This window comes from Protopterus annectens, chromosome 2.part2 (assembly GCF_019279795.1).
Source record: "Protopterus annectens isolate FY-2018-M chromosome 2.part2, PAN1.0, whole genome shotgun sequence".
Taxonomy (NCBI): Eukaryota; Metazoa; Chordata; order Ceratodontiformes; family Protopteridae; genus Protopterus; species Protopterus annectens.
In genome coordinates this window covers 658,878,470-658,897,083 of record NC_056730.1, presented here as the reverse complement: position 1 = coordinate 658,897,083, position 18,614 = coordinate 658,878,470, and the positions used below count along the sequence as shown (strand labels likewise).

At 43.4% G+C, this 18,614-nt stretch overlaps 1 protein-coding gene across 2 annotated transcripts in view; it reads right to left on the bottom strand.

Annotated features, from left to right (window-relative positions):
- AP5S1 (adaptor related protein complex 5 subunit sigma 1) overlaps positions 1-18,614 on the bottom strand; it is a 222,585-nt gene that overhangs the window by 29,081 nt on the left and 174,890 nt on the right. The window lies entirely within an intron of this gene.

The following is an 18,614-nucleotide window of genomic DNA, read 5'->3' as shown; positions in this document are numbered from 1 at the left end:
GGAGCATCGATTTCCCATGTTGGTAATGACCAGGTCTAGGATATTGGAGCCCCTGGTGGGACTATAGATTAGTTGATCCAGGGCATTGGAATTTATGAATTCCAAGAACCGTTGGGCAAAGGTGTTGGTACACGAGTAGTTTTCCCAGTTAATGGCAGGGTAGTTAAAAATCACCCAGTATTAGGGTGTTTGGTTCTATCTTAATATTTTCCAGTATGTTTAGAAAGGTATAGGGAGAATCTTGGGGCATGGTGGGGGATCTGTAGCAAGCTACAATTTGGATTGCAGTCTTACCTAGTGTTAGTTACACCTGGAGAATTTCAGATGCATTGTGTTGGGCAACTAGCCTGGTGGTGTGAATATCCTTGGTGAATATTGACACTCCTCCACCTTTAGTGTTTCGGTCCTGGTTTGGTCGCCGAAAAGTGTAGTAAGAGTTGTAGCCTGGTATTGCAGGGGTGCTCTCTAGAGCCTTGAACCAGGTCTCAGTTACTGCACAGATATCGATGTTCTCCATTTTTAGGAGTGCCTCGAGAGAGTGCATTTTGAGGTTTAGACTTCTAGCACTGAGTAGCATTACCTTCAGATTTTGCATGCTTGTACTTGTTATGGTGGTGGTTTTGTCCTTTGAACTTTGCCTAAAAAAGGCACTATAGGACTGGCAAGAGCCTAAGCCAGTAACCTGAATCCCAGGGGCGACAGGTGCAGACCATCTCTGACAAAGCATCGTGCTCTGTCGATCATGTCGTCCCAGGCAGACAGATACTGGATCCCCTTTGAATGACACCAGAAGTTCAGCCAATTGTTGAAGTCAATCATTTTGTCCTTATATTTTGGTATCATTCTGGGCGAAGGCAGGATGCTACTCAGGGCTAGGGTCATATCTGCCTGGGCCACATGATCCAAGAGCTCTTCCATGTCTCTTTTCATGTAGTCCAGGGAGGTACGTCTCAAGTCATTCACTCCAACATGGACAATGACAGAGTCATATTTGTACTTGTTGTGGAGTGACTTGAGTGCATGCATTATGTGGCAGATCCTGGCACCAGACAGGCAGCTGACTGTAATTTTCTCCTTGTTCAACCTGGTGAGTGGGACATCAGTGTGCCGGACTATAGAGTCACCTATGACTAAAGTGTTGGGAACGTTGTCTTGCCTTAGGGGCTGTTGCTGGGTGGCACACTGGTGTTGTGAGCTAGGTGACACTTTGGCTGTGATTGGTGTTTGTGTTTCAGCTTCAGAGGTCCTTGTTGCTTGGGCAGGTTACAGTTAAGGGCCTCTGCATATTGGATTTAGTGTTGCTATATGTGGGTGTTGGTGGTGTGGGTTTTGAAGGGCTATGTGTTGCTTGAGGTGTAGTGTGGGTGTTAACCTTCTCCTCTCGACTGTCTAGCACAATCTTGGGTGGAGAGAGCTTTGCTTCAATTTTGGCTATGTAAGTGCATCTCTCACAGGTTGTAGTGTTGGGTGGTAGGAGGAGAGAGTTGTCTGTGTACATGAGGCAACTGCTGCATTGCCCCAGTATGCCCGGATTCACCAGGTGGACAGGAGAAAATCACCGGAAGCTGACCCTTGGACATGCCTGGTTTGGTGCTTTTTTAGTGTTAAATGCAGCTCTAGTAAAGTCACCTGAACAAATACAGACAGGCTACCTTCCCACCAACTTCAGGAAAATATATTTAAAAATATACAAAACATTGACTTTCATATTTACAGTCTTTTCCAGATACAAACAAGGTATGGTATACCCCAGTCTGAAGTATTTCAACAGCTCAAATAAAACATGCTTCTCTGAAGAAACACACATCATTATGAAATGAATTTGATGAGATGGTGTGACTGGGCCATGGATTGGATGGATTTGAGATGAGAAGAAGCTACTACAGATTCTCCCTGTCAAAGCTACAACAAATTCCCTCAGGGCATTGTATTCATTTAAGAATAAACACGCTCACTATGACATGACCATACTCACTCTGGCATGCGCACACTCGCAAGCACCCATGCACACACACAGATGCACCCACACACACAGACTCCCTCTCACGCACGTGCACTCCCTCTCTCATACTCTCTCACTCTCGCACGTGCAAACTCTCACATGCATGCTCTCACTCTCCCATGCACGCATGTTCTCACTCTCCCATGCTCTCGCATGCACACATTCCCTCCCACACGCACGCATTCTCTCCCACTCTCTCACACACACACACACACACACACACACACACACACACATACACACACACACACTCTCTCCCACTCTCGCACACACATTCTCTCCCACTCTCGCACACATTCTCTCCCACTCTCGCACATGCACACACATTCTCTCCCACTCTCGCACACGCATTCTCTCCCACTCTCGCACACGCACACACATTCTCTCCCACTCTCGCACACACATTCTCTCCCACTCTGCAAGCACATTCTCTCCCACTCTCGCACATGCACACATTCTCTCCCACTCTCAAGCACATTCTCTCCCACACGCACACACATTCTCTCCCACTCTCGCACAGGCACACACATTCTCTCCCACTCTCGCACACGCACACACATTCTCTCCCACTCTCGCATACACATTCTCTCCCACTCTCGCACACGCACACACATTCTCTCCCACTCTCGCAAGCACATTCTCTCCCACTCTCGCACACGCACACACATTCTCTCCCACTCTCGCACACGCACACACATTCTCTCCCACTCTCGCACACGCACACACATTCTCTCCCACTCTCACATGCACACACATTCTCTCCCACTCTCACACGCACACACACATTCTCTCACACGCATGCACTCTCACGCATGCTCTGACTCACATGCATGCTCTCATTCTTCCATGCATGCATGATCTCATGCACACACATTCGGTCCCACTCTCACATGCACGCACACATTCACACTCTCCCACACACACTGCTTGTTGAGCTCAGCAATTAGTTATTTTATTTATTTTTGTTTTGCATTTGTTAACGGGGTTGGTCCAGCTGGGTAAGAATTTACCCTTTTTCAGTGGAGACCCGAGGGGAAAAGCCCCAAATAGACATACAAGTAGAGACAAGTTTACAATAATACAGAGAAAAACAATGTCATAAATACAATGGATAAGAAAAAAAAATAATGTACTCCATGGAATTAAACATAGCTATATACAAAAATATAATAATAAGGTTGTAAAAGGAAAAACAATGATAATAAATCCAAGAGGTATGCAGTAAAGGAATTAAGGTTATAGGTAATCATTTAAAAATAATATGGCATTATTAGACTAGTGGCTAGAACGAGAAATTGTGTATGTGCAGGGGGCCTCAGATCTGGGGATGAAACGAGTGCAGGAGCAAAAAAAATAGAGAAACGTGTATGTACAAGGGGCCTCAACTCAGAGGAAGAGGAAAGTAGTAGTGGAGGGATGTAGTGATCTAGAAGGAAGGTGTAGAAGGGACAGCATATAGATATAGTAAGTTATAGAAATAGGAAAGGTCTTCTAGATCAGACTTAGTGGTAAACTGGGTATAGGGAGAGGGAGGGGTTAAGTAGGGTGGTTGCAGGTACATATAGGGTTGTTATGGAGATACAGTATCAGGTCATGTTTGAAGTTAAAAAGGGAATTATGGCTTCTGATTTGGAGTGGAAGATCATTCCAGATAAGGGAAATGGAGTATCTATAGAGTATTTTACCTATGTTCTTATTGGGTCTATAGACTTGTAAGTGTTTATTGGAGCTGCGCAGGGAACGGGGAGGGGTGTACCAGGAGATCGGGTTGGACAGAGATGGCAAGTCAGAGTTAGAAGAGTTAAATATCTGTTTGGCTGTTGCTGTGGTTTACTAATTCTGTACCACAAGTTCAGTGAGCAGTTCTTCTTTCATTCATCTACTCAATCAACAGCAGGGTTGCAGGGGAGCTACAGCCCGTCCTGCACTGAGTGAACAAAAGACAAAGAAACTCATCCTGACTGCACATACACACTCGCTCGTGCTCACATATGTATGCACACACACAAAAGAACAATTCTGAAGATCACAAGTTTAGCTACAGCATCTCCTGGAGATGCATCAGGAAAATGAAGTACCAGGAAGAAGCCCATGTGGCTGGAGAGATAACAAGCACACTACAAACGGAGAGCTAAGTGCTGTGAGGTAGAAATGGTAACGACTATGCTACTGTGCATTTTACTTCACAAAACTTGGGCAGAGTTTAAATACTACAGAGAGTTGATAGGACAGCTGCACCTTAAAATACTCACATAGCATGAATGATCATGATTAAAATTCAGAATTCTGGTTTATCAAAAGCATTCAACACCTCCAAACAAAATCCTTTATAGGTTCTGCTTGGTTTCAGTTTGTATTAAAGTACTGATGATTGGAAAATGGATCAATATAAACAATATCTGTTGTTGCACTGCAGCATCAGCCACTGGTTCCTGCTTAAAAGGGCATATATGAGAAGCCACTAAGCTTAGTACTGCTTATCTACAGGTTATTCAGTCAGTATCAAAGAACAGTACCTAAAACCTTGACTATGCAGTTATGCTCAAATATGCCAGAATTAGTGACAACCATTCAGAAAGATTAATCTTATTACATTATATACTGGTACTGTCTTACTACTTGCTCAATTTCATACTTGTCCCAATACTTAAGTTTGGGATATACTGCCTCAATCCTCACCACTTGAGGAACGTTCATGGAGAAAAAAAAAAAATAGACACACAGTATTTTCAGATGCAGCTCTCTGCATCAAGTTCAATTTCCCTTAAGAGCACACAGGGAATGCATACTCCAGTCCTGGGGCTAGGCTCTCTCTCCAGGCCCCACACAAGATCCCACTGACATAGCTATAGAGTTGAGTCCTTAGCTGGGTGTTCCAAGCCAAGTCCTACACCACTCTCTCTGTGAAATCAGTGCTCTCATTGTTTCTGTTCAAAGTAACTGACACACACACACACACACACACACACACACACACACACACACACACACACACACACACCTTGGAAAGACTGGCACAGCTTACCTGCTTTGCCACCTCCACCCAGACTATACAGTAGAAACACTGCCACCAGAACACACAAAACCAGCTACTCCAAGGCTCTTACTAGGGTACCCAATTACTCTCGATAAAATTAATACTTATATAAATGGTAATGTTTGACCAAACAGCAAGATTTTCAGGAATGGGGAGCCACAGTGCCACTAAATAAATGCAATTGCTCTCAAAAGGTTGAATATTTTCTAAGAGACCAGCCACAAGGAAAGGTATACATACATTTAATAATAAATAATAAAATAGAAAACATGAAAATATAGAATATCTATTTATAATAAACACCAGAGTTTCAATTCACAGGAAATATAAAAAAAAAAAAAACAACACAGTTGGAAAGACTTAGACTCACAAAAACAATATTTAGCCAATCTCACCATATTTTCTAACTGACTGAAGAATTACTGTTCCCTAGTTACTTATCAAAGTAAGGCAAAATGAAGGTGGATGAGTGTGTTTGTTGCCCAGGTCCAAGACAGAGTGCATCTATCACATCTCCCACTAGTATTCAAATACAACTTCAGTGCTGGCTACAGAATGACATCACATCTGGTAACCTGACTTTGTGGTTCACACACTACCCCCCTCACTAGCAACTGAGCCAGGATTTGGCACACATATGTCACAATACACACAAAAAACTCTGCTAAGGCTTAATACAGTATTGGGAAGCTACAAAACAATTCCAGCACGTCCACCCTTCCTGCAGAGACTATCAAGCCATTTTCTGGCACCCCAGGGTAGCAATTAGTTCACCACTAAGGACAAAAGAGAGAGTAGGACTCTAGTCCCAGCTTTTCACAGACATTATGCCTCTGGCTGCATTCAGACCTGTCAGATAAAATCTTTATGGCCTAAACCAAGTAATTTAATTTTAGGCTATTCTTCTTAAGGTCAGCTAGGCTGAGGTTAACCCCTTCCCTTCCAGCATCCTCTGTTAAAATATATACATTTAATAAGTTCTAACAATACAGTCTGACATACATGTATGTTTCTTTTCTGTCCAGCAGGACCCACTTTTGATATATTTTTTTCTAACACAAGCAAATTTACAAATATATTTTTAATACAATCATTTGTACAAATCAATATGATATTCAAAGGGCATACAATTCTTTACAGAATGCCAGCTAGCTACACTGGCATATGTCACATATGCACTGCCCTACTCCCTCTGGCATAACTGGCACTACCTTACATCATCACATATACACTTTTCAACTGTTCTGCATAGATGATATTTAACTGGGCTATTCTACTGTACTTCTTGACATTAACAAACTGAATTATAGGACTGTAAGTATACCCTTATTTATGCTTTTCTACAAACTTTCAATTGGTTGAAAAACAACAACAAATATTCTCGACAGCTTTTGCAGCAGGCCAAAACCAAAATTACTTGTGTCAGGTTGTGATGCATCTTAATGGTCATGGTCTTCCAACAATTATCCAAATGAGAAGAATTCTTGTGCCAATTTTACATTAGGGTGCCTACAAAATATCCTTTTTGGCTTTAATGGCCTGAAAGTATCCATAAAGACTTAAAAAGTAAACAAAGTCATGGCCATTAAGAATCCATTCACCTGAAACAGTGGTATGTACTCAAAGGGTTATCTGCATACATTCCATGGGCCTCCGCTACAGGAGTTTAAGGTATTACACAACAAAGGCTCAGGACTGGCTGGGTATTTCTTGCAGTTTTTACAGAATGGTCTGTCTGTGTGGCCTTATTACCCATTGGTTTGGATGTTATTTGGGATAGTTTGCAGGCACCCTAATGTTTGTGGATACAGCCTTGATTTTTACCTTTGTGTTTCTTAAGTATAGCAAAACAATCCACTTATGCTGTACTAATAAGGTAAAAAAAAAAATGACTGAAACATTGATGTGTACAGCTTTGGGGGTTTAGCTTTACTGGCCTGAAAGTATCCATAAACACTTTAAAAAGTCATGGGCACTGAGAAGACATTCCGTTGAAATATTGGTATGTTCTTAAGAGATCATCTGCATATATCCCATGGACCTCCACTACAGGAGGTTTAAGGTATCACATAGTCAAGACTCTGACTTGTCTCCTAAGAAGTTGCTTAGGAATACCAAATACAAGCAATGAGATTCCCCCTTCAAGGTAAAAACAATAAATCGTATTACTTGGAGCACAGGTTTCATAACTTTCATAAAAGCTTCCTGGGAAGTCTCACTTTCTTGTCCTGGGCTAAGACTGCTGAAAGACTGAAGTTAGCTCTGTGGCACATAGCTCTAAAGTCATAACTACAGTGCAGGCAGCCCAAGTTTAAATAGTAGCTCAGGCTCTTGTAAAAGATGGCTAGAAAAGAAAGTACAGTTGTGTACACTTACCATAAATGTAGATGTTCGAGTGTATTCACTGTTGCAGTCATCACATATGGGTTATCTGCTTGCAGTATCCCTCAGTCAGCCTGATTACCAAAGTCTTGGGTCCCGCTTCGGATGCTGTCTCATCTTCCATTATGTCAGGTAATCAGGGGTATAAAGCATGCAGCCAATGCCATTACATCAGTTTTTCTTGCCCCAGATATCAGGTGCCCCCATAATGGGAAGCAATTATATATACAAGGTTACACCTCCAACAAAAAAGCAAACACACCAAAAAGCTTTAAGCATAGTAAGCAAGAAAAGAGGTATAGCCAATAGAAGTCAGGGGGGCTGGAGGGAGGGTAACTAGGACTGCAACAGTGAATACACTCGAACATCTACATTTATGGTAAGTGTACACAACTGTACTATGTTCTTCGTGTTTCACTGTTGCAGTCATCTTATTTGGGTAGATTTCCAAAGCTAAGGATGGGAGAAGGAAATTAGATAGCATTAGGACCAGCTATAAGGCCCTGCAAGACTGCAGTGGCAAAACCAGCTCTGGATTTAGAGAAAATTGGCAAATGGTAATGCTTGGTGAAGGTATGTACAGGACTCCAGGCAGCAGCTTCTAGGATGTCCCTGGTAGGGACACCTCTGAGAAAGGCTGTAGAGGTAGATGCAGGCCTGGTTGAATGTGGTCTTATCCCCTGTGGGGTAGGTTTTCCATGGTGCTTATAGCAGAAATTAATGCAATGGACTACCCATTTAGAAATGTTTTGCTTTGAAATGGCCTTTCCCACTGCCCCTGCAGCAAATGCAACAAATAGCTGTTCAGATTTCCTGAGAGGTTTAGTCCTGTCCAAATAAAATCTAAGTTGTATGTGCACATCTAAGGAGTGCAGTACTCGTTCCCCTTTTTTCTGTGGATTAGAAGAGAAGGTTTGCAAATGAATGGACTGATTAAGGGCCACACTGGATACCACCTTGGGCATGAAGGCGGGATTGGTCCTGAGGGACACCCTGTCCGCATGAAAGATGATGAAAGGCTCCACTGCCATGAGAGCCTGTAATTCACACACCCTTCTTGCAAAAGTGAAGGCTAGAAGGAAGGCTGTTTTCCAAGAAAGGAATTTCAACTCTGCATTTGCAGCTGGCTCAAAGGGAGGTAAAGTGAGCTTTTCCAATACAAAGTTAAGGTCCCAGGCTGGAGCAGGGGCTCTCCTGGGTGGTCAAGTTTTTGGCCCCTCTGAGGAACTGCTTCAGCAGTGAATGAGAGAAGTGGGATGGTTCTGTGTTGTAATGAGCTGAAATGGCTGAGGCATGGAATTTTGATGGAGGAAAAGGAAAGACCCTTGCGAAGCATCTCAGTTAAGTATTGAAGAATCTGAGGTAAATTGGGCGCTGCTGTGCCCATCCCCTGAGTTTGGTTCCAAGAACAGAATCTTTTCCATTTTTCAGCATCGGATTTTCTAGTACTAGGCCTCCTTGCCTCCAGAATGACATCCAACACTTGCTTACTGAGGGATGGTAACGGAGAGATCAGGTAATTAGCCAGGCTGCCAAGTTCAGAGTTTAAAGCTGTGGGTGCAGAATCTGGCCCTCCCACTGGGACAGCAGGGCAGGGGTCTGAGGCAGGTGCCATGGTGCCAGCAGTGACACAATGTGAAAAAGGGGGTACCAGTGTTGGCGTGGCCAGTCTGGTGCAATCAGCATCGTCCTTGGTTTGTCCTGTTTGATCTTTAGTAGTACCTTGGAGAGGAGAAGCAGAGGGGGAAGGCATAAACTGGTTTTTCCACGTGAAGGACAGGGCATCCACTTTCCAAGCTTGTTTGTGGAGAGTCCATGTGCAGAATTTTTCCAATTGGTAGTTCTGGGGGAGGCAAACAGGTCTATATCTGGGCTCCCCATTTGTTTTTCAACATGTTGAATATCTTTGGTTCCAGTTTCCACCTGTGTGGGCCCATGAGATTTCTGCTTAGTTCATCTGCCAGTGTATTTAGCTTTCCTGGCAGGAATTGAGTCTGTAGGTGCACTTGGTAGCTCAAGGCGGTGTTCCACAGAGCCATGGCTAGTCTGCAGAGAGGATATGAGTGGGTTCCCCCCTGCTTATGTACCACATAACAGTGGTATTGTCCGTCTTTACCATTAACTGCCCTAGAAGAAAGTGGTCCTTGAAGGCTGTCAGAGCATTCTGTACAGCTAACATTTCTTTATGATTGATATGCAGGTGCATATGACTTGGGGTCCATTTGCCCTGAATGCACTTCCCTGCCAAGTGAGCCCGCCCATGCATAGTCTGATGCGTCTGTTAAGGTATGGGCGGCAGGGGGTAGAGTGAATGGCAGTCCATTGTTTTGGTGGCAGGCCTCTGCCCACCAAAGGAACTCTATCTGTAGACAAGGTAGGACAGGAATCATTGCTTCTAGATCCTGAGAATGTTGACACCATAGGTTTTTTAGATACCACTGTAGTTTCCTCATATGCAGTCTTGCATATGGAATTAGGAGAATGCAGGAGGCCATGAACCCCTGGGCTTGCAGTATTTTTCTTGCAGATAGCTGGATCTTTGTGGCCAGTAGTTTGAAGTAGGCTGTCAAATAAACTTGTTTCTCTGGCATGGGGAAAGTCATCTGGGAAGTTGTGTTCAAGCTTGCTCCCAGGAATACAATTTGTTCGCAGGGTACAAGATGTGATTTCTTTTCGTTTATGGTGTACCCCGGAGAAGTTAGCAGTTTCTGTACAAACGCTAGATGATTCAATAGTATGTCCTGGCTTTCTCCCTGAATTAAACAATCATCCAGGTATAGATATATTTGGATATTTCTTTGCCTGCAAAATACAATGACTGGAGCTAGGCACTTTGTGAATACCCTGGGCACAGTAGATAAGTCAAAGGGCAGTGCAGAGAACTGACAGTGCATGTAGCCTGCTTTGAAGCGTAGGTATCTTCTGCAAGATTCCCTTATTGGGATGTGCAGGTAGGCTTCCTTTAAATCCAGTGTTGCCAACCAGGCATCCTTGCCTAGAATAGAAAGCAGCTGGTGAAGAGTTAGCATCTTGAAATTTAGGATCATCAAAAATGTGTTTAGGATAGAGAGGTCCAGAATAGGACGCCAGGAGCTGTCTTTTCGGGGCACCAGGAAAAGTAGAGTAGAAACCTTCTCCCCTTTCCTCTTCTGGAACAGGTTGAATAGCCCTGATGCTTAAGAGAGAATTTGCTTTTGAGCCTCTGCCCACTGATTTGGGGGTAGATCTGGCCAACCGTTTTGAGGTTGGTAAGGAGTGGAAGTGGAATCTGCATCCTTGGGAAACTAAATTTCAAACCCATTTGTCCTAGGTAATGAATTCCCAATTTTTTGCCTGCAGGGCAATCTTTCCCCCTAAAGGACCAGTCAGTTGTGCCGGGCATGGAAGGTTTAAAGTTAAGTCATTGAGACAGTTTACCATAGGGGGGAGTCTTACCACTCCCTGCTTTGGAAGTGGGAGTCCTTCACTGCTTGGTTCTGTGAGTACCTTGGGACTGAAGCCTGGATGCTCTGCTGGTTCTGGGTTTGGACTGAGAAGGCCTGGAAAAGGCAGGAAAGGACCAATTTTTAGAAGGCCAATGCCTACTAAATCTGGGAGGGTGTACTTGCAGGAAAACTTAAACAGTTTGCATAGATTTAACTTTTTCCTCCATCTTTTTAAGTACTACTTCTGCTTTGTTGCCAAACAGGTGGTCTTGGCTTAAGGGAGAATCCAGCAATTTAGCTTTAACATGATCTGGCAAAGATTGCTCCTTAAGCCAAGCATACCTTCTAAGTACAGACCCAGTGACAGCAGCCCTGCTAGATGCCTCTAGTCAATCAAAACCACATTGCAAAGTATGTTTCCCAACTTGTTCAGCAGAATGCATTAAATCCTGTAAATCTTTATTTTCAGCACAGTCAGGAGTCAACATCATTTTCTGTTTAAGCAATCCAATAATATGCTGCTGACACTTTAACATATGAAACTGGCAGTTTAAGGCCCTAATAGCCAAGGTAGCAGAAGTGTATACATTCTTACCCCCATCTATCCAGCGTCCCGGAATCTCTATCAGAGGGGGTAGGATTTTTGGCAGTAGTATCCTTAATGCCCTTGGGTCCCTGTGAAATGGTCTCAGGATCCGCAGTAGGATATTTAAAGAGGAACTTGTGAGAGTCAGGAACCCTGTAATATCTATCAGGTTTTCTGGGAGCAGAAGGTAAAGAGTCAGGGGCCAAGCTAGATTCCGAAAAGACATCATCAGCAATGTCCAGTACAGGGGGGATAGCTAAAGGCTTGTGTTGGGGCAGGAGTAAGAAATCCCTTAGCCACTTTTTAGAGTCAGAGTAATCCTGGCTTTCCCAGTGAAAATGCTCCCTAAGAGTATGCAAGGTTTCACCAAAAGAGAAATCCTCTGGAGGGGAAGCAGAAGAAATAGAGTCCTCTGCATCAGAATCCTCATAGGTAGATAAGGGTAAATTCTGGTCATCAGAGGAAACAGAAATTTCATAGTCCTGATCAGAAGAATCATAAGGAAACTCAGTCCTAGGACTGTTAGAGGGGGAAGGGTGGCTTCCCCTGATTAGAGTAATAAGGTCTTCAGCCATTCTTATCATTTGGTTTTTAGGCATACAGGCCTGACCATGCGGTCTGGGCGTCGGTTTTCTAGACATGGATCAAGTTTTAGGCCTTGAAGAAGAAGATGGCGTTGGTTTAATATGCAAGTCAGTAGGCCTGAATACACCCTCAGAAGCCGGTGCCTGCACAGCGGCTCCGGACCCATCCAAAGTAGAGACATCTACAGGTTCCACAGTTGAAGCATCTCGCAGCATACCGGACTCCGAATGGGTCTCAGTAGAGGCCTGCAAATCTGAAGTAGAGGGTATCAGGGGCTGCGAAAGCACTTCACTGCATACCGGTGAAGTAGCGACTAGCTTAGGAGAAGCGTTGGCAGCTTTGGACTTATGCAGTCTGTCTCTGTCTTTATCTTTGCGCTTTTTCAGAATGTTGGTAGTTGGGTGGCTTACCAAAGCCATATCTGGATAATTGAACAGAGTACCAAAATATTTAGAAGCGTAAATAAACAGATGATGAATAGTTCGTTGTTTAAATAAGGCACAAAGCCGACAGCGAGGTAAGTCATGATCAGGGCCTAAGCAAGGAATGCAGTACGAATGAATATCTTTATGAGGTATTTGCTTTCCACAAGAAATACAATTATTGACTTTTATGCATTGTCGCCTCACAGTTAGACGTTGCACATTCGATTCTCAGTTAGAGCATCTTCTGTGTGTCGACATACGTGAATGATCGTTCCTTCATTGAAGGCTGTGTGTTAGGCCCGGCAAGCCAGCACATAAAAAATCTACTGCCAATCATTATCAGACCAGAGTTCCGCTGTGGCGACCCCTAACCGGGAAAAGCCGAAAGATAGTACTGACATCGGTTTAGAGCAAGAAAACGTTTTCCCAACTGGGTACTTAGCTTAGTTGAAGACTTCGGTTCTGAAACTCGAAAACGAAAATTTCAGGAGTCAGCTGACCGGCACTTGTGAACTGCTTCTGCTTCGGGCACCACATTGGCTGCATGCTTTATACCCCTGACTACCTGATGTCATGGAAGATGAGACAGCAATCGATGCAGGACCCAAGACTTTGATAATCAGGCCGACTGAGGGCTACTGCAAGCAGATAACCCAAATGTGATGACTGCAACAGTGAAACACAAAGAACATCTCATATTGCATGTAGCCTGCTTTGAAGAGTAGGTATCTTCTACAAGTTTCCCTTATTGGGATGTGCAGGTAGGCTTCCTTTAAATCCAGTGTTGCCTACCAGGCATCTTTGCCTAGCATAGGAAGCAGCTGATGAAGAGTTAGCAACTTGAATTTTGGGATCACCAAAAATGTGTTTAGGATAGACAGGTCCAGGATAGGACGCCAGGAATTGTCCTTTCTGGGTACCAGAAAAGGTCTGGAGTTGAAACCTTCTCCCCATTCTTCTTCTGGGACAGACTGAATAGCCCTGATGCTTACAAGAGAGAGAATTTGCTTTTGAGCCTCTGCCCACTGATTTGGGGGTAGATTTGGCTACCCATTTGGGGTTGGTAAGGAGTGGAAGTGGAATCTGTATCCTTGGGAAACTATATTTAAAACCCATTTGTCCTGGGTACCTGGGTAATGAATTCCCAATATTTTGCCTGCAGGGCAATCTTTCCCCCAAAGGACCAGTCAGTTGTGCCGGGCATGGAAGATTTAAAGTTACGTCATTGAGACAGTTTACCATAGGGGAGTCTTACTACTCCCTGCTTTGGAAGTGGGAGCCCCCCACTGCTTAGTCCTGTGAGTACCTTGGGACTGAAACCTGGATGTTCTGCTGGTTCTGGGTTTGGACTGAGAAGGCCTGGAAGAAGCAGGAAAGGACCAATTCTTAGAGGGCCAATGCCTACTAAATCTGGGAGGCTGTACTTGCAGGAAATCTTTTAACAGTTTGCATAGATTTAGCTTTTTCCTCCATCATTTTAAGTACTACTTCTGCTTTGTTGCCAAACAGGCAGTCTTGGTTTAAGGGAGCATCCAGCAATGTAGCTTTAACATGATCTGGCAAAGATTGCTCCTTAAGCCAAGCATGCCTTCTAAGTACAGACCCAGTGACAGCAGCCCTGCAAGATGCCTCTAATGAATCAAAACCACATTGCAAAGTATGTTTTCCAACTTGTTCAGCAGAATGCATTAAATCCTGTAAATCTTTATTTTCACCACAGTCAGGAATCAACATCATTTTCTGTTTAAGCAATCCAATAATATGCTGCTGGTACTTCAACATATGAAACTGGCAGTTTAAGGCCCTAATGGCCAAGGCTGCAGAAGTGTATACCTTCTTACCCCATATCTCAAGCGCCCTGGAATCTCTATCAGAGGGGGGAGGATTTTTGGCAGTAGTAGCCTTAATGCCCTTGGGTCCCTGTGAAATAGTCTCAGGATCCGCAGTAGAATTTTTAGAAAGGAACTTGTGAGAGTCAGAGACCCTGTAATACCTATCAGGTTTTCAGGGAGCAGGAGGTCAACAGTCATGGGCCACACTAGATTCCGAGAAGGCATCATCCACAATGTCCAGTACCGGAGGGATGGCCAAAGACATGTGTTGGGGCAGGAGTAAGAAATCCCTAAGCCTCTTTTTGGAGTAAGGGTAATTCTGGCTCTCTCAGCGAAAATGCTCCTTAAGAGTATGCAAGGTTTCACCAAAAGAGAAATCCTCTGGAAGGGAAGCAGAGGGAATGGAGTCCTCTGCATCAGAATCCTCATAGGTAGATACGGGTAAATCCTGGTCATCAGAGGAAACAGAAATTTCAGAGTCCTGATCAAAAGAATCAGAAGGGAAATCAGTCCTAGGTCTCTTAGAGGGGGAAGGGTGGCTTCCCCTGATTAGAGTAATAAGGTCTTCACCCAGTTTTTAGGCATAGGGGCCTGACCATGCAGTCTGGGCATCAGTTTTCTAGGCATGGATCGAGTTTTAGGCCTTGAAGAAGATGGCATCAGTTTTATATGCAACTCAGTAGGCCTGAATACACCCTCAGAAGCCGGTGCCTGCACAGCAGCTCCAGACCCATCCAAGATAGAGACATCCACAGGTTCCACAGTCGAAGAAGCATCTCGCGGCATACCGGACTCCGAATGGGTCTCAGTAGAGGCCTGTGAATCTGAAGCAGCGAGTATCAGGGGCTGCAAAAGCGCCTCACTGAGTACTGGCAAACTGGCAACTAGCTTAGGAGAAGTGTCGTCGGCAGCTTTGGACCTATGCGATCTGTCTGTCTTTATCTTTGCGTTTTTTCGGAATGTCGGTAGTTGGGTGGCTTACTGAAGCCATTTCTGGATAATTGAACCGAGTACCAAAATATTTATAAGCGTAAATAAACAGATGATGAATACTTCAAGGGTTGAATAAGACACAAAACTGACAGCGAGGTATGTCGTGGTCTGGGCCTAAGCAAGGAATGCAGTACGAATGAAAATCTTTAGGAGGTATTTGCTTTCCAAAAGAAATACAACTGTTAACTTTTACTGACATTGGTTTAGAGCAAGAAAAAGGTTCCCCAACGGGGTACTTAGCTTAGTTGAAGACTTCGGTTCTGAAACTCGAAAATGAAAATTTCAGGAGTCTGCCAACCGGCACTTGCGAACGGTTTCTGCTTTGGGCACCGCATGGCAAGAAAGACTGATGTAATGGCGTCGTCTGCATGCTTTATACCCCCGACTACCTGATGTCATGGAAAATGAGACAGCATCCAACGCAGGACGCAAGACTTTGATAATCAGGCCGACTGACATGACTGCAACAATGAAACACAAATTTCTTTAGATCGCGGCATGATGTCTTCCTTTTTGGGATCTTTTGGCCTGCTTCACTTTGTTTGACAGGTTCTATTTAAGTAATCTCTTGATTCAACAGGTCTGGCAGTAATCAGGCCTGGGTGTGGCTAGTGAAATTGAACTCAGCTTTCCCAAAAATGTGATTAAGTTACTTCATGACTTCATAAGGAAAGCAATTACTTTTTCACATAGGGCATGTAGGTTTGGATAGTTTTTTCCCTTAATAAATAAAATCATCACTTAAAAACTGCATTTTGTGTTTACTTGGGTTATCTTTGTCCAATACTTACATTTGTTTGATGATCTGAAACGTTTAAGTGTGACAACCATGCAAAAAAATAACAAATCAGGAAAGGGGCAAATACTTTATATATATATATATATATATATATATATATATATATATATATATATATATATATATATATACACACATGGGTCTACTTTGTTTCTTTGAATCTCATTTCACTGGATTTCATTTCACCCCGACCACTTCACTGAAAACTCAAATTACTGAAAACTCATTTCAGTGAACTGCAGTTAGAATATATGGCACTGTGTAGAGTACTGTGAGGCAAGTAAAAGGTATATGCCCTTTTCCCTACTGTAGTGCGATCCTGGAGTTAGTCTATATAGTTAAGGGGGTGTGGGGGCATAGCCCCCTCCACTTAGTTTGAGTACATATTGTCTTCTGGAGAGAGTTAGTCATTGTTGTTGCAACTATGCATGTATATTGTTTAAAATTTTGAAGTTTTGAGTAAAATACAATATAAAACAAACATGGTGAGGGGCCCGACACCCCCCTAACTATATATACTAACTACAGAATTGCACTACAGTGGGGAAAAGGACATATACCTTTTACTTAACTTACAATACTCAACACAGTGCCAGATATACTAACTGCAGTTCAGTGAAATGAGATTCAGTGAAACGAGATTCAACGAAACAAAGTAGACCCGCATACATTATATACACACACACACACACACACACACACACACACACACACACACACACACTAGTGCGCACACAGAGAGAGTCATCCATATATATCATCATATTATGTACACACACACAAATGTATATACAAATACATAAAAATACACTACTGTAAAATCAAAAAACAGCCTATAGACTCCATGTCATACATAAACAATAATAGGTGCTTAGGCACTGTATCATTTAGCAACAACACATTTAAGTGGGGGGGGGGTCTCTTCTCAATTTCTTTTTTAATCCAAGTATAACTTAATGCAAAGAATGTCTTGAAATTAAATATAAAAGGTACTCATACCTTCCAAACGACTCCTGCAGAAGATCCGATGTCAAAATTTTATATAAGAAAAAAATAAATTAAGCCACTCCAGTGGTGTACAGGGATAAAGCCCTGACTACAGCCCAGCCAACCTGGGTTTCATTAATGACTCAGGCAACTGATGGAATGGCAGCAAAGAGATGAGCATGCTTGTACTGGGTGAAACAGCACTCTTTATATGCCCACTAAGAGGAAGCATGGTGCAAAGAGAGGAGGTGCCCCCAGATGGACATCAATGAGCAAAGGGGTGGGGAAGGCAGTGGATATGGCATAAAAAAACAAAAACCCTAACAGAAGCACAGACATTCAAAGCCATGGGATGCCCTTAGGATCCATGACCAGCCCGAGCAATACCAGAGTAAATCTGGGTGGGTAGGAGAATAACCGGTGTGGACAATGGCCACTAGGAGCCAAGCCAGTGCAGATGAGGTCTGAGAGGATCAAAAAAAAAGGAGAGAGAAGAAAGGAAATAATGGGGGAGGGAATTCATAAAAGTTTTTGTGATGTGTACACCATATGTGCGTGTTGCTGTAACCTTTCTGAATTTAGAGACAGCCTTAACATGGTACTTTAGCATACATGCAGCACTGTGTAGGGCTGGTTCCATGGCCATGCTGAATGCTAATGAGGCAGTCTGGGGTGGGCAAATGGCATATGCTAATTAGCCATGTGCTCTCTCTCTCTCCCAGAATCACCTCCAAGAAGGCATCTATGAGCTCAGCAATACAGTAAATATCTTGAATGTGTAGCTCAGCACAGCCAGCCCCAAAATGTTGCAGTAGTGAACATGACTTACAGGAATGTAAAGCAATATGGAGATCGGGGAGTGAGGAGAACCACTAGATTAGGGAAGGGTAGACAACTCAGGGACAGGTTCAGGGTGTGTGTGCGTGTGTGTGTGTGTGTGTGTGTGTGTGTGTGTGCGACAGAGACGGAAAGAGTAACTGAGGAGGAATGCATATGCCCACATGATGCTACTGCAGCATTTAACTACCTGATCTGCACTTTGCAGTAGTTAAGTGTAATTCAGAGACATGCAAAGATTATGATATTTTTCCTCATTGCAATAAACATGTTTCTGAACTGCAAAATACCACACCTTGGGAGCAGGGTCTTTTTGGAGCAAGCTGTCCCTTTCATGAATACCCAAGAATGTGTACTCATGGAAATAGCTTTGAAAACTATGTATAACTGCAACAGGTGTGCACCCACAAAAGTCTGAATAAGATGCTCTCTACTATTAGTAAATCTAAAAAAAAAAAAACATCTAGAATTTGAACAAATTACAAAGTCAGTAATGTTACACTCTAGATATTCCTTACCTAAACAGAAAAAGCGCAGTTGTGTACGCTTACCATAAATGTAGATATTCGAGTGTATTCACTGTTGCAGTCATCACATTTGGGTTATCTGCCTGCAGGTAGCAGTCAGCCACCCTGAATACCAGAGTCTTCGGATTTCTGCATCGGATGCTGTCACTTCTTCCTTGACGTCAGGTTGTCAGGGGTATAAAACATGCAGCCAATGC